Source organism: Callospermophilus lateralis, chromosome 7 (genome assembly GCF_048772815.1).
Source record: "Callospermophilus lateralis isolate mCalLat2 chromosome 7, mCalLat2.hap1, whole genome shotgun sequence".
NCBI lineage: Eukaryota > Metazoa > Chordata > Mammalia > Rodentia > Sciuridae > Callospermophilus > Callospermophilus lateralis.
In genome coordinates, this window is record NC_135311.1 from 59372732 (window position 1) to 59386154 (window position 13423).

The 13423-nt window shown below is 35.3% G+C and overlaps 1 protein-coding gene across 1 annotated transcript in view; it reads left to right on the plus strand.

Moving 5' to 3' along the window:
* Positions 1-13423, plus strand: part of Dpyd (dihydropyrimidine dehydrogenase) — a 798303-nt gene that overhangs the window by 659406 nt on the left and 125474 nt on the right. The window lies entirely within an intron of this gene.

Here is a 13423-nt window from a genome sequence, read left to right on the forward strand (position 1 = left end):
GGTAAGTATTCATTCAATGAATTCTATTTTTTTTTTCTTACATCGCCATTCACTTTAAAGCCAAAATACACTATGCGAAGATTAGCACCATTCAAAGTGATTTTTAATAACATCAAAACTTCCACATAACTAGTTAAAATAGACACATTTTACTTTTCATTCTGCAGTTTCTTATTTTCTAGATTTAATAAGTATTTCATTTGCAATTTTAAAAGTAATTTTAAGAGGATATTTTAAAAAAATAGAAACCCTCTATCCTTATAATAATATATAGAAAAAAACATGGCCTTAGTATCCATTCAATGAAGTTCTAATTACTGTGTCAATTATTACATTATTTTAAATTACTTTAATGGAAGGTTGTTTTCAAGAGGTTGTAATTTTTAAAAAGCATCTTGATTCCAGGGCAGCAAATGTTGTTTATAAGCAAAAATAAGAAATTAAGTGGAAACCCCTTAGGCATTTGAATGACTACATACTCTCTCCTTGATGGAAAGATCAAAGTCCAGATTCAAAGGAAATTAATTGAAATTAAATCTATTATTTTTGAAAGACAGCTTTACTGAGTTAATACAAGATGAAGATTCTAGATCTTCACACAAGACACACAAGATGTGTTAGTTGCAATTTTTACAGTGTAACTACATGTAATTTTTGACTTTCTATAAATGACATTGAGAAAGATCCTGACCCTGACTCCCATCCCTTCAGATATCTGCTTATATACAGAGATTATAATTTATTACAAGCTGGACTTCTGTGTCAACAAGTTCATATACTTAACTAAAGTTCTGAACTACAAACCCCCCTTTTAGTCTTTAGATTGAAACAAATTCTAGTTTTTAGATATTCTTACTTCACAAATTACCTTAAGGAATTTGATTCAGGATTTCAGCGTGTGTGTGTGTGTGTGTGTGTGTGTGTGTGTGTGTGTGTGTGTGTATGGATCTGGGATCAACTTGGGCATTCCTGTATGCTAGGCAAGAGCTCTACCACTGAGCTTTATCCCCAGGCAATATTATTTTCTAAGCATTGTATTTTCTTTGTTGCCCTTCTGTATTTCTAATCCGTCTGTCTCACTTGAAATGATTTATGATTGGATGTAACTGATTCTTTAATAACCATGTCATAAATTGTTCATCCAAATGGCTATAAGAAATAGTCATTTGGGGAGGCAATATATTTTGAATATCATCATTAACTACTTTTCTACTAAGAGAATTAATTTCATTTCCTATTAAAACAAAACAAAACAAAAAGCTAAAGAGAGCCCAGATGAGTGAAGAGAGTTGGTCTCTTTTTCCATCAGTTCATAAATTGACTTCAATAAACAACTTAAAAAGAAATATTACATAATTATCCTGAGGGGTACCAGTGTCTTCCAAGGTGATTATTTTTAAAAGGCTGCATTCATTTGCATGTATATAATTGGATATTTGTTTTAAAATCTACCTTGTTATTTTTTAGACTCAAAAGTTAAGTTAGAGTTCAGAAACTAGACTGCATGGAGCTCTAGAAAGCTCTAGGCCCTAGCAGATGTATCATCAAGAATGTTAAAAGTTCAAAATGTCTTTTTCAATTGTTAATTCATTCAGCACTTAGAAAGCTATGGCCTTATCAGTAGCATTTTTAACCTAATTTTATAGATTTGCATAGTTTGAAATTTCCTTGAGGTGATTTCACCAGCAGAACTAGAAAACATTGATTTCTATTACAATTTGAGTCTGAATACTCCAATGTCCCTGTCATTGGACTCAAGAAATGTTTCAGGAATGGTAAGATACCACAGAGCAAAGGTGGGAATAACAGTGGATAATGGGGGAACCATGGACAGGGTAAATCTTGCTGGGTACTACAGGCCACCATAAGAATTTTAAAATTGGAGAATGACATGTCTCGAAGGAAAGACAGTCTTTTCAGTTCCACAGAGCAACACTACACCCTTGTCGCTACCTTAGATCCTGAAGTTAATGCTCAGTGGGCTCTTTCAACTTAGTACTTCCAGGGTGTCCTGTTCCTTTTCAACAAGTGATTTTTATCCTGTATGATTTCAATTCTGCTCTCTTCTAGGACTAGTGACAAATTCCTTCACCTTTGATTATCTGCTTATAAATATTTTTTGCTACTCCTTAGGAGATTGGCCCCCAAAATGCACAGGTGTTTCACTTGTAAACATATCTTCAAATGCTTGTTATTGGTGGAACATGTCTCCAAACACTGCATTATTGGTAGAACATCATTATCAACTTCCTAGACATGAAAAACATGAAATATCAATCCAAAATTATATGAACACAAATCCCTTTCCCAGAAACATAGAAGAACCAGTTATGTACTTAATTATTTAAAAATTTCTCTAAGAGTTTAGGTCAGAAGAGATTGTACCATTTTAAATATTTCTCTCTTGTAACAAAAAATGAAAACAAAGACCAAAAAATATATTTCAGTTGGTTCTTCATAAATGCCTCCCTCCTTAAGAGGGTTTCCAATCATTGCATTCAAATTTGTACCCCAGTATTTTGCTTTGTATATGTTATCCTAACTCTTAGTTTTTCTTAATTGCATCTTTGAAGTGGCACTAAATCATTAGCTTATCAAAATGAAGCTCATGGGTTATTAACACTTTAATTTTTAAAGGACTTCTCTTTCTGCTTGAGGATTACTTCCTTTATTCTAATGAATCTAAATGAGATTCAGGCTTTTCCAAGTTATGTTCAAATTTATTCCTTTCATTTTTTTACGCATCTTTTTCTACTGGAGTATTATTTTTTCTTGGCCAGAATAACAAACCAAACCTTAACACCTTTTACCTTTCTGCACCTACACATACGTGTTTGCTAGTGTTTTTAAAGCTAGTCTCATGTTTGGTCACCATCCTCTCAGTATACTCCCAACAAGCTTGACCCTATGGAGTTGCTGAGTTCTGAAAAGAGCCACTCATCACTTTCAATGTGGTACATCATAATTTCAGTCTTGTTCTCTATTTCCTTCCTTCTTTTCTTCTTCTTCTTCCCTTCCTCATCCTCCTCCTCCTTCTCTGTTGATGTAATCTTGATTTTTTTTCTAGTTTATTGTTTATGGATAGATTTGAAAAATTCTCATTTCTAACCATCTTCCAAAATTAGAAAATGTGAGGATTTATTGTTTACCATTTAATTTTAAACCAGAATGTGTCTGAAGCCTGAGAGATAAAGGAGAAGTGAGTTATAGCAGTTTTCAAAAGTCTCAGTTCATTCTAGTCTTCTAGATTATTTTTTTAAAAGACTGCACATTGATTATAAAGAAAGTTAGGTTTCTTTCCTCTATTTTGATGAAAGTTCCTCTCCCTTGCTTGACTTTTTCACTCTCTTTGTCCCTCACCTCCACTCCATTTTGGATTAGCTTCTACATTTTTCAAAGGAGAATAGTGTGTTTGACTTTTGACTTTTGGGGACTGGCTTGTTTCATTTAGCATGGTAGTCACCAGTTCCATTCATTTGCAAATGCCATTTCATTCTTTAGGGTCATTGTGTGTTTGTACCACCTACTCTTTACCCATTCATTTGTTGAAGGACATCTACATTAGTTCCATAGTATGGCTTTTGTGAGTTGTTCTGCTATAAATAATGATGTGGCTGCATCACTGTAGTATACTGACTTACAATATTCTGGATATATTCTAAGGAGAAGATCATGTGGTGGTTCCATTTCTTGATTTTTCTGAGGAATCTCTGTACTGCTTTCCAGAGTGGTTGTACTAATTTGCAGTCCCACCAACAATGTATGAGTATAACTTTTCCCCCACATCCTCACCAACATTTATTATCATTTGTGTTCTTGATAATTGCCATTCTGACTGGAGTGATGAAACATAAATGTGAAGGAAAGACCAGTAGAGTAGGCAAAGGGGATTGAGGGGTAAGAAGGAAAGATGGGAAAAGGGGAAAACAGTGGAATTAACCTGATGGAACATTTGTATGTCCATATGCGAATATAACACAGTGAACTCCAGCATCAAGTATATCCACAGACATTAATTTTAAAGAAAACTATAAATAAATTGCAGAAAGATCAATAAAGTAGAGGGAGGAAGCAGCCTGAAGGAGTATTGGGGAGGGGAAAGTGCTAGGAACTGAATTATAGCCAATTATATCCCATGCTTTTGTAATTGTGTCAAAAATGTATCCTAATGTTATATATAACTAAAAGAATCAATTAAGGAAAAATAAATTGAAAAGATGAATGATGGGTTTCATTGTGGAATAGTCTTCCATATTCTTCAGGTGTCCCTGTGCCATTGTTATGTGTCTTGATGAGGCTCAATCATCATTCATGGTAGTTAAGAATAGGAACACAGAAATTCCATAGTCCTGGCTTCACCATTACCAGCTGGATTAATTTGGGCATGTTATTTAATCTCTGTAAATCTTGGTTTTTGTCTATAAAACGAAAGTTCTAGTTCCTTTCTCATTTGGGTTGTTATAAGGTAGAAATGATGTGTAATATGTTAGAGTATCACAATTGAGAACCCCACTTCTCTGATTGTTTTCTCCTGCTCCAGCCACCCTGATCCTGCCAAACTTCTCATTATCCAGCAATGATTGGCATGTCACTGAGCCTTCATTGCTGTGGTCCAGCTCTCAGATTGGTTATAAAATGAATGTCAACTCTGATTGTATCTGTGTCTAATTAATTATAAACTCCTAGAAGAAAGAGAAGCAAGCTTATGCAATTCTAGTCATGCAATTGACATTTATTAAAGTTTTCTTAGTACAGACGATAATGACTTACCCAGGAATAAAGAATAAGCAAATAATTTGGGCACACATTTATTTTGCAGTGTTAATTGTGACTCTTGCAGTAAATAATGATTGTGGAAGAAATTACAGTAAAATATCAAAGTTCTTACAGGCCTAAAAACTCTTTTTAAAGTGCTTTATTAGAAATCATGAAACTTTGTCACACATTAGGTATAGAAAGTATGGAAGTATAGAATATTAATAAATTTAAGGTTTATGAAAAGCAGCAAAGAAAATTACTATCAGAATATCTCTCCATTTAATTGATTTCCAACTCAGTTGTAAAACCAGGTTTATGCAGATTATCTCTGTCTACACTACTTGCATAATCAAGTTCAGCAATGAAAATATAAGCTTGTGAGCAGTTCTACCAGATAGAAAAATTATTACCAATTAAGGTTTTGGCACAAACATGAGGAAATCTGGATGATATCAGAAGTATTCTGTGAATATATGTATAAATATTTGCTCTACAGGAGTTTTGCATCTCCTCTCATGGACTTTTAAAAATATTTATTTCTGAAATAAACTGTTTACATTTATGTTGAAAGTTTGCTTTAAAAAAGAAAATCACATCATCAATATTCTCCAAGTAAAATGCTTTTAGGGAGAACTTTTCATGTTTTATTGCAGGCAACTAGACAAACTGCAATTTTGGATAGACAACCAAATGGATTTCTGTTTTATCTAAATAAAAATAAAAAAATCATTGAAAATATTGGCTCTTTAGAAATATGTATTTGGCATTACATATGTGGTTTATGGCATCAACTTTATAGTTCAGTAGATTTCTAAAAGACTTTAAGAGACAGAAACATGAATTTTTACAGATTCTAATTACAAGTTAGAAGTCATGTCTCTGTAGGAAATTAAAAATGGAGACAGAGAAAATTCCAGTTGAAAGACAAATGCTTCATGGAAGAAACAATAAAAGTGCAGATATGTACACACATTCACACAAACTTAGGAAAGTAAAAAAAAAAAATTACTTCTCAGTAGTCTCTATGGTTCAATCATAGATCAATAGTGTGCAGTTAATGCATTACCAGGAGAGCATTAATTTGCAATTACTGCAGGTGATCTGATCCTCAGTTCTGTCCATTGACACAAATGACCTTTTGTTGAAAGAGAGTCTGTAGTCATTATTTTAAATAGAACAACAGAAAGGCAAAGGAAAGCATAGGTCACTCTCAGTCATAAGTGTCTACACCACATAAAGTGGGAACTTTGTGTTTTAACTCCAAATGATGGCATGGTGGGTTGTGGTGACATGCCTGAGGGATGATGGGTGAGAGTGACTTAAGATGGAATGGCAGAGGCCCAGAAATAAGTATAAAATAGAGTAGAACCTTCAGTACCTTCCACTCTGAGATAGGAGAGACTGGTTCATGATCCTGTGTTCATTTTGAACATAGGCTCAGAGTCCTACAACGTAAAAATTCTAAGACCTTGACAACTACTGGTTCTTGAAAGACAGTAGACCTCAGCTCTCCTCACCATTGTCTGAGCAGGAACAGGCAAAAACCTAAACAAGTCTCTTCCAAAATTTTATACAGCCTGCTACTCATGTAGTAATACCAATTTCAGAATTGCCACATAGAGACAGGAAGCTCCCGAGGACTCCACCTTACTCAGGAATGCTCCAGTACAAATGAAAATCACCAGCTTACTTGGAGTAAAACCCTAACTCTGTTGCAACGCACTCTATGAACTTGGACTTATTAGATATAAGAATATTTTATACTTTTGTTTCTGTAAGGAAGAAGCAATAATGTCTTAAAGGATGGCTATAAGGGTTAAGTGTTATCACATGAAAAGCACATTGAACGGTATGTGTAAATATACTACAGAAGCTAGATATTAATCATTGTTATCTCCATTATCCACCCTGTTAATAGTTTTGTGCATAAACAGAGAATTTTAAAATAAAATTTACAGCCCAGTGTTCTAGCCATTAACTAATACATACCTTAGCTCACATTGGTAGAAAACAGAGCTTGAGGAGAGGATCAAGTGGTACTGTTTTATTGGGATATAAAACCTAGGTCATCAAGAGTAAGGGAAGAAATCTCCATACTGCTTTCCAAATTGGCTACACCAATTTGCAGTCCCACCAGCAATGTACAAGTGTACCCTTTTCCCCACATCCTCGCCAGCACTTGTTGTTGTTTGACTACATAATGGCTGCCAATCTTACTGGAGTGAGATGGTATCTTAGGGTGGTTTTGATTTGCATTTCTATGACTGCTAGAGATGGTGAGCATTTTTTCATGTACTTGTTGATTGATTGTATGTCCTCCTCTGAGAAGTGTCTGTTCAGGTCCTTGGCCCATTTGTTGATTGGGTTATTTGTTTTCTTATTGTTTAATTTTTTGAGTTCTTTGTATACTCTGGATATTAGGGCTCTATCTGAACTGTGAGGAGTAAAGATTTGTTCCCAGGATGTAGGCTCCCTATTTATCTCTCTTATTGTTTCTTTTGCTGAGAAAAAACTTTTTAGTTTCAGTAAGTCCCGTTTGTTGATTCTAGTTATTAACTCTTGTGCTATGGGTGTCCTATTGAGGAATTTGGAGCCTGACACCACAGTATGTAGATCGGAACCAACTTTTTCTTCTCTCAGACGCCATGTCTCTGATTTGATATCAAGTTCCTTGATCCATTTTGAGTTAACTTTTGTGCATGGCGAGAGAAAGGGATTCAGTTTCATTTTGTTGCATATGGATTTCCAGTTTTCCCAGCACCACTTGTTGAAGATGCTATCCTTCCCTATTTCATACTTTTAGCCCCTTTATCAAATATAAGATAGTTGTAGTTTTGTGGATTGGATTCTGTGTCCTCTATTCTGTACCATTGGTCCACCCGCCTGTTTTGGTCCCAGTACCATGCTGTTTTTGTTACTATTGCTCTGTAGTATAGTTTGAGGTCTGGTATTGCTATACCGCCTGATTCACACTTCCTGCTTAGAGTTGTTTTTGCTATTCTGGGTCTTTTATTTTTCCATATGAATTTCATGATTGCTTTATCTATTTCTACAAGAAATGCCATTGGGATTTTGATTGGCATTGCATTAAACCTATAGAGAACTTTTGGTAATATCGCCATTTTGATGATGTTAGTTCTGCCTATCCATGAACAGGGTATATTTTTCCATCTTCTAAGATCTTCTTCTATTTCTCTCTTTAGGGTTCTGTAGTTTTCATTGTATAAGTCTTTCACCTCTTTTGTTAGGTTGATTCCCAAGTATTTTATTATTTTTTTGAGGGTATTGTGAATGGAGTGGTTGTCCTCATTTCCATTTCAGAGGATTTGTCCCTGATATACAGGAATGCCTTTGATTTATGCGTGTTGATTTTATATCCTGCCACTTTGCTGAATTCATTTATTAGGTCTAATAGTTTCTTTGTAGACCCTTTTGGGTCTGCTAGGTATAGGATCATGTCATCTGCAAATAGTGATAATTTAAGTTCTTCTTTTCCTATTTTTATGCATTTAATTTCTTTCATCTGTCTAATTGCTCTGGCCAGTGTTTCGAGAACTATGTTGAACAGAATGTGGTGAGAGAGGGCATCCCTGTCTTGTTCCAGATTTTAGAGGGAATGCCTTCAATTTTTCTCCATTCAGAATGATGCTAGCCTGAGGCTTAGCATAGATTGCTTTTACAATGTTGAGGTAAGTTCCTGTTATCCCTGGTTTTTCTAGCGTTTTGAACATAAAGGGATGCTGTACTTTGTCGAATGCTTTTTCTGTATCTATCGAGATGATCATATGGTTCTTATTTTTAAGCCTATTGATGTGGTGAATAACATTTATTGATTTCCGTATATTGAACCAGCCTTGCATCCCAGGGATGAATCCTACTTGATCATGGTGCACAATTTTTTTGATATGTTTTTGAATCCAATTCGCCAGAATTTTATTTAGGATTTTTGCATCTAGGTTCATTAGAGATATTGGTCTGTAGTTTTCTTTCTTTGAAGTGTCTTTGTCTGGTTTAGGAATCAGGGTGATGTTGGCCTCGTAGAATGAATTTGGAAGTTCTCCCTCTTTTTCTATTTCCTGAAATAGCTTGAAAAGTATTGGTATTAGTTCCTCTTTAAAGGTTTTGTAAAACTCTGCTGTATACCCATCTGGTCCTGGGCTTTTCTTAGTTGTTAGTCTTTTGATGGTTTCTTCTATTTCCTCAATTGATATTGGTCTGTTTAGGTTGTCTATATCCTCCTGACTCAATCTGGGCAGATCATATGACTTAAGAAATTTATCGATGCCTTCACTATCTTCTATTTTATTGGAGTATAAGGATTCAAAATAATTTCTGATTATCTTCTGTATTTCTGAAGTGTCTGTTGTGATATTGCCTTTTTCATCCTGTATGCTAGTAATTTGAGTTCTCTCTCTTCTTCTCTTTGTTAGCATGGCTAAGGGTCTGTCGATCTTATTTATTTTTTCAAAGAACCAACTTTTAGTTTTGTCAATTTTTTCAATTGTTTCTTTTGTTTCGATTTCATTAATTTCAGCTCTGATTTTAATTATTTCTTGCCTTCTACTTCTTTTGCTGTTGTTTTGCTCTTCTTTTTCTAGGATTTTGAGATGAAGTATGAGGTCATTTATTTGTTGGTTTTTTCTTTTTTTAAGGAATGAACTCCAAGCAATGAATTTTCCTCTTAGAACTGCTTTCAGTGTGTCCCATAGATTCCGATATGTTGTGTCTGTGTTTTCATTTATCTCTAAGAATTTTTTAATTTCCTCCTTGATGTCTTCTATAACCCATTGATCATTCCGTAACCTATTGTTCATTCTCCAAGTGATGCATGATTTTTCCTTCCTTCTTTTATTGTTGAATTCCAGTTTCATTCCATTATGATCAGATAAGATGCATTTGACCCAAGTATTCCCCTTCTCTCGGTCTATTCCCTAAAGACCTAAAAAGAGCATGCTACAGGGACACTGCTACATCGATGTTCATAGCAGCACAATTTGCAATAGCAGGACTGTGGAACCAACCTAGATGCCCTTCAATAGACGAGTGGATAAAAAAAAAAATATGTGGCATTTATACACAATGGAGTATTACTCTGCATTAAAAAATGATAAAATCATAGAATTTTCAGGGAAATGGATGGCATTAGAGCAGATTATGCTAAGTGAAGCTAGCCAATCCCTAAACAACAAATGCCAAATGTTTTCTTTGATATAAGGAGAGTAACAAAGAACAGAGTAGGGACGAAGAGCATAAGAAGAAGATTAACATTAAACAGGGACGAGAGGTGGGAGGGAAAAGGAGAGAGAAGGGAAATTGCATGGAAATGGAAGGAGACCCTCATGGTTATACAGAATTACATACAAGAGGAAGTGAGGGGAAAGGGGAAAAAATAAACAAGGGGGAGAAATGAATCACAGTAGATGGGGTAGAGAGAGAAGATGGGAGGGGAGGGGAGGGGATGGGGGATAGTAGAGGATAGGAAAGGCAGCAGAATACAACAGACACTAGTATAGCAATATGTAAAACAGTGGATGTGTAACTGATGTGATGCTGCAATCTGTATACGGGGTAAAAATGGGAGTTCATAACCCACTTGAATCAAAGTGTGAAATATGATATGTCAAGAACTATGTAATGTTTTGAACAACCAACAATAAAAATTTTAAAAATAAATAAATTAATTAATTAAATAAAAAATTTAAAAAAAAAGAGTAAGGGAATATGGAAATGAGGTTGAGAAAGATGGGACTGGAATTCAAGGTCATGCATTATGGAGATGCCACACTGCACAAACCAATTGGCAATGTGGGACATCTCCAGAGAGAAGGGATAGAAAGAAATGCCTTGGAACAACTCATCACAGGGAAATGGGGAGGAAATTCACCTGCCACTCCTTTCTGTCTTCTTTTCCATTGGCTGAAGTTTATGATTCTGAAGAGTCAGGTTCCCTACCCTTGAACACATCTTCCCATGATGCTTGTGTCTCCCCTATCCTGTGGCATGGCTCAGGACGGCACTTCATCCAGCATACTAATCTCCTCTGTACTTGTAGTTATCAAGATCCTGGTCAAACTTTTACAATAACAAATAACTTGTTATCTTACATGTTATCAGGTTAAAAATAATGTCAGCCTTCTATTTTGGAGGACCTACCACCATACATCCTTTATTCACTGATTCTATATCTTCTTTTTAAAACTAGAGAGAATATGTCCATGCTATTTTCATAAAAGTAAAGAATTCCCAAAATGGAGTGAAACTTGACACCCCATAAATAGTTGAACATTATATTTATATGACTGAGTGGTAGCACAATTAATTGGAAATAGCAAGTAGTTTTATACAAATACTTTGTTATAATGTAACCTATATCAATTCACTTCCAGAATGAGATCCATGAAGCTAAGAGGGTGAATGGTCTCAAGTAAAATTTGGCTTACTGTTAGGGAATTCAGTGGGTACTGCCAAGACTTGCTGGGATCTGGAGTGATTAGAACAGCTTGACCTGAGCATGGAGAAGAGATTCTGCTTGCAGCTAGAAACCCAGGAGTATTATTCAGTTCTGTGTTTTAAAAAGTGACTAGGGTGAATGCAAACCTCTTCTGAAGCTGTTAATAAGAGAGAAAACTGCCAAGAGGTGGGATTTGTTCCCTTCTAGAAATGTGTCTAAAATGGGCAATTCAGTGACTTGAGAAGCAGGAATATCATCCTTTTCCTTTTCTCTGTTTGTTCCTTGGTTGGAAGCTTCAGAGGTTCATTCGTCATCCAAATAGTCAAGAAAAGAAAAAGGAAGACAAGTTAAAAAAAAATAGACGTGATTTTAAAAAAGGAGAGAAGAAGGTCCTTATAATCAAATATTTGACAATTTCCAAAAGGAAAACAGCTTCTTTACGTTGGTCTTCATGTCTTCCCATGGATACATACATGTTATGAGCAAACTAAACCTCTATTTAAATCAGTGTAAATCCTATATATAACTGAAGTTGGCTGGTTGTTTAATCTGGCCATTTGGAAGTCTTACCCATCCTAATTTTCATGTAAATCATGTAGTTTGATTTTCACATGACTTGGTATTCTAGTGCCTAGACATCATGATAACTAAATTGACTATCAGAAGCCAACATCATTTTGGATTAAGAGAACACAAGCAGTTTCCCATGGCTTAACTAAACTCATTACCATGCTAACTACAGTATAACTATGCATATTATAATAATAAAACAAATTTATAATGTTATAAAGGCTAATATTTAAATAGAATTTATTGTGTGCCAGATACTTCTGTAAGCTAATACCTATATTAATTCATTGACACAAGAATCTTACGAGGTAGAAATTGCTATAGATTGAATGTTTTGTCCCCTCAAAATTTAAATGTTGAGGGGCTGTGGTTGTAGGTCAGTAGTAGAGTTCCTGCTTACCACCAATTGGCACTGGGTTTGTTCCTCAGCACCACATAAAAATAAAATAAAGTAAAATAAAGGTGCGGTGTCCATCTACAACTAAAAAATATTTTTTTAAAATTTAAATGTTGAGCCAGGTGCAGTGGCACACTCCTATAATCCCAGAAGCTTAGGAGGCTGAGGCAGGAGGATCACAAGTTCAAATCAGCCTCAGCAATCAAGAAGTGCTAAGCAACTCAGTGAGACTCTGTCTCTGTCTCTAAATAAAATACAAATTAGGGCTGGGGATGTGGTTTAGTGGCTGAGTGCCCCAGAGTTCAATCCCCAGTACCCTCTACAAAAAAAAAAAAAAAAAAAATGTTGAACCCCTAACCCCTAATATGCTAATATTAGGAAATGGAGACTTTGGTAAATTGATTAGTCCAAGAGGGTAGGGGCTTCATAAATGGAATTAATTCTTTCATAAAAGAGGCTCCAAAGGATTCCCTCACCCCTTCCAAATGAGGACACAGGAAAAGATGGCAATCTATGAACCAGAAGGTAGGCCCTCACCAGACATCAGAGTTTAACCTTGATGACCTTGACCTTGGATGACCTGGCCTCCAAAAGTGTGACAAATAAATGTTAGTTATTCCAGGCACCTAGTCTATGGCATTTTGTTTTAACAGTTCAAACTGTCTAAGACAGGTATTATTATTGTTCTTATTGAATAGATAGAAATATAGAGTTACAAGATGAGAAGTTGCAGAGCTGCAATTCAAACTTAGACAACTTGGCTCAGAGTTTCTTGTTGTAACAAGTGCATCATATTGATATTTCTGCCACTAGAATGGCTAGTGTCAAAAGACAGACTAGTAAGAGATAATGAGGAGCTGCTAAAACTGGAATGTCCATGCATTGTTCGTTGCAATGTAGAATGGTGTAATCACCTTGGACCTTTGGCAGTGATGAGTTGATGAACCCAGAAGACAAATAAGTAGTTGCCCGAAGCTTGGGGAAGAGGTGGAGCTTAACTGCTAAAAGACCGAAGGGGACTTTCAGATGATTGGGTTGTGGTGACAGTTGTGTAACTCTATGAAATTACTTCTAACCTTGTAACACTGTAAATTTTATGGCATTCATTTGCACTATGATAGTGCTGTTTTTAAAACCACATACTTATGGACAGTTAACCATATTCAAAATGTTATCCAATATTAAAGGTCAAAATCCCTTGAGATTCTCAGATATTTCTGGATCTGAATGTAACAAGATTGTGAATC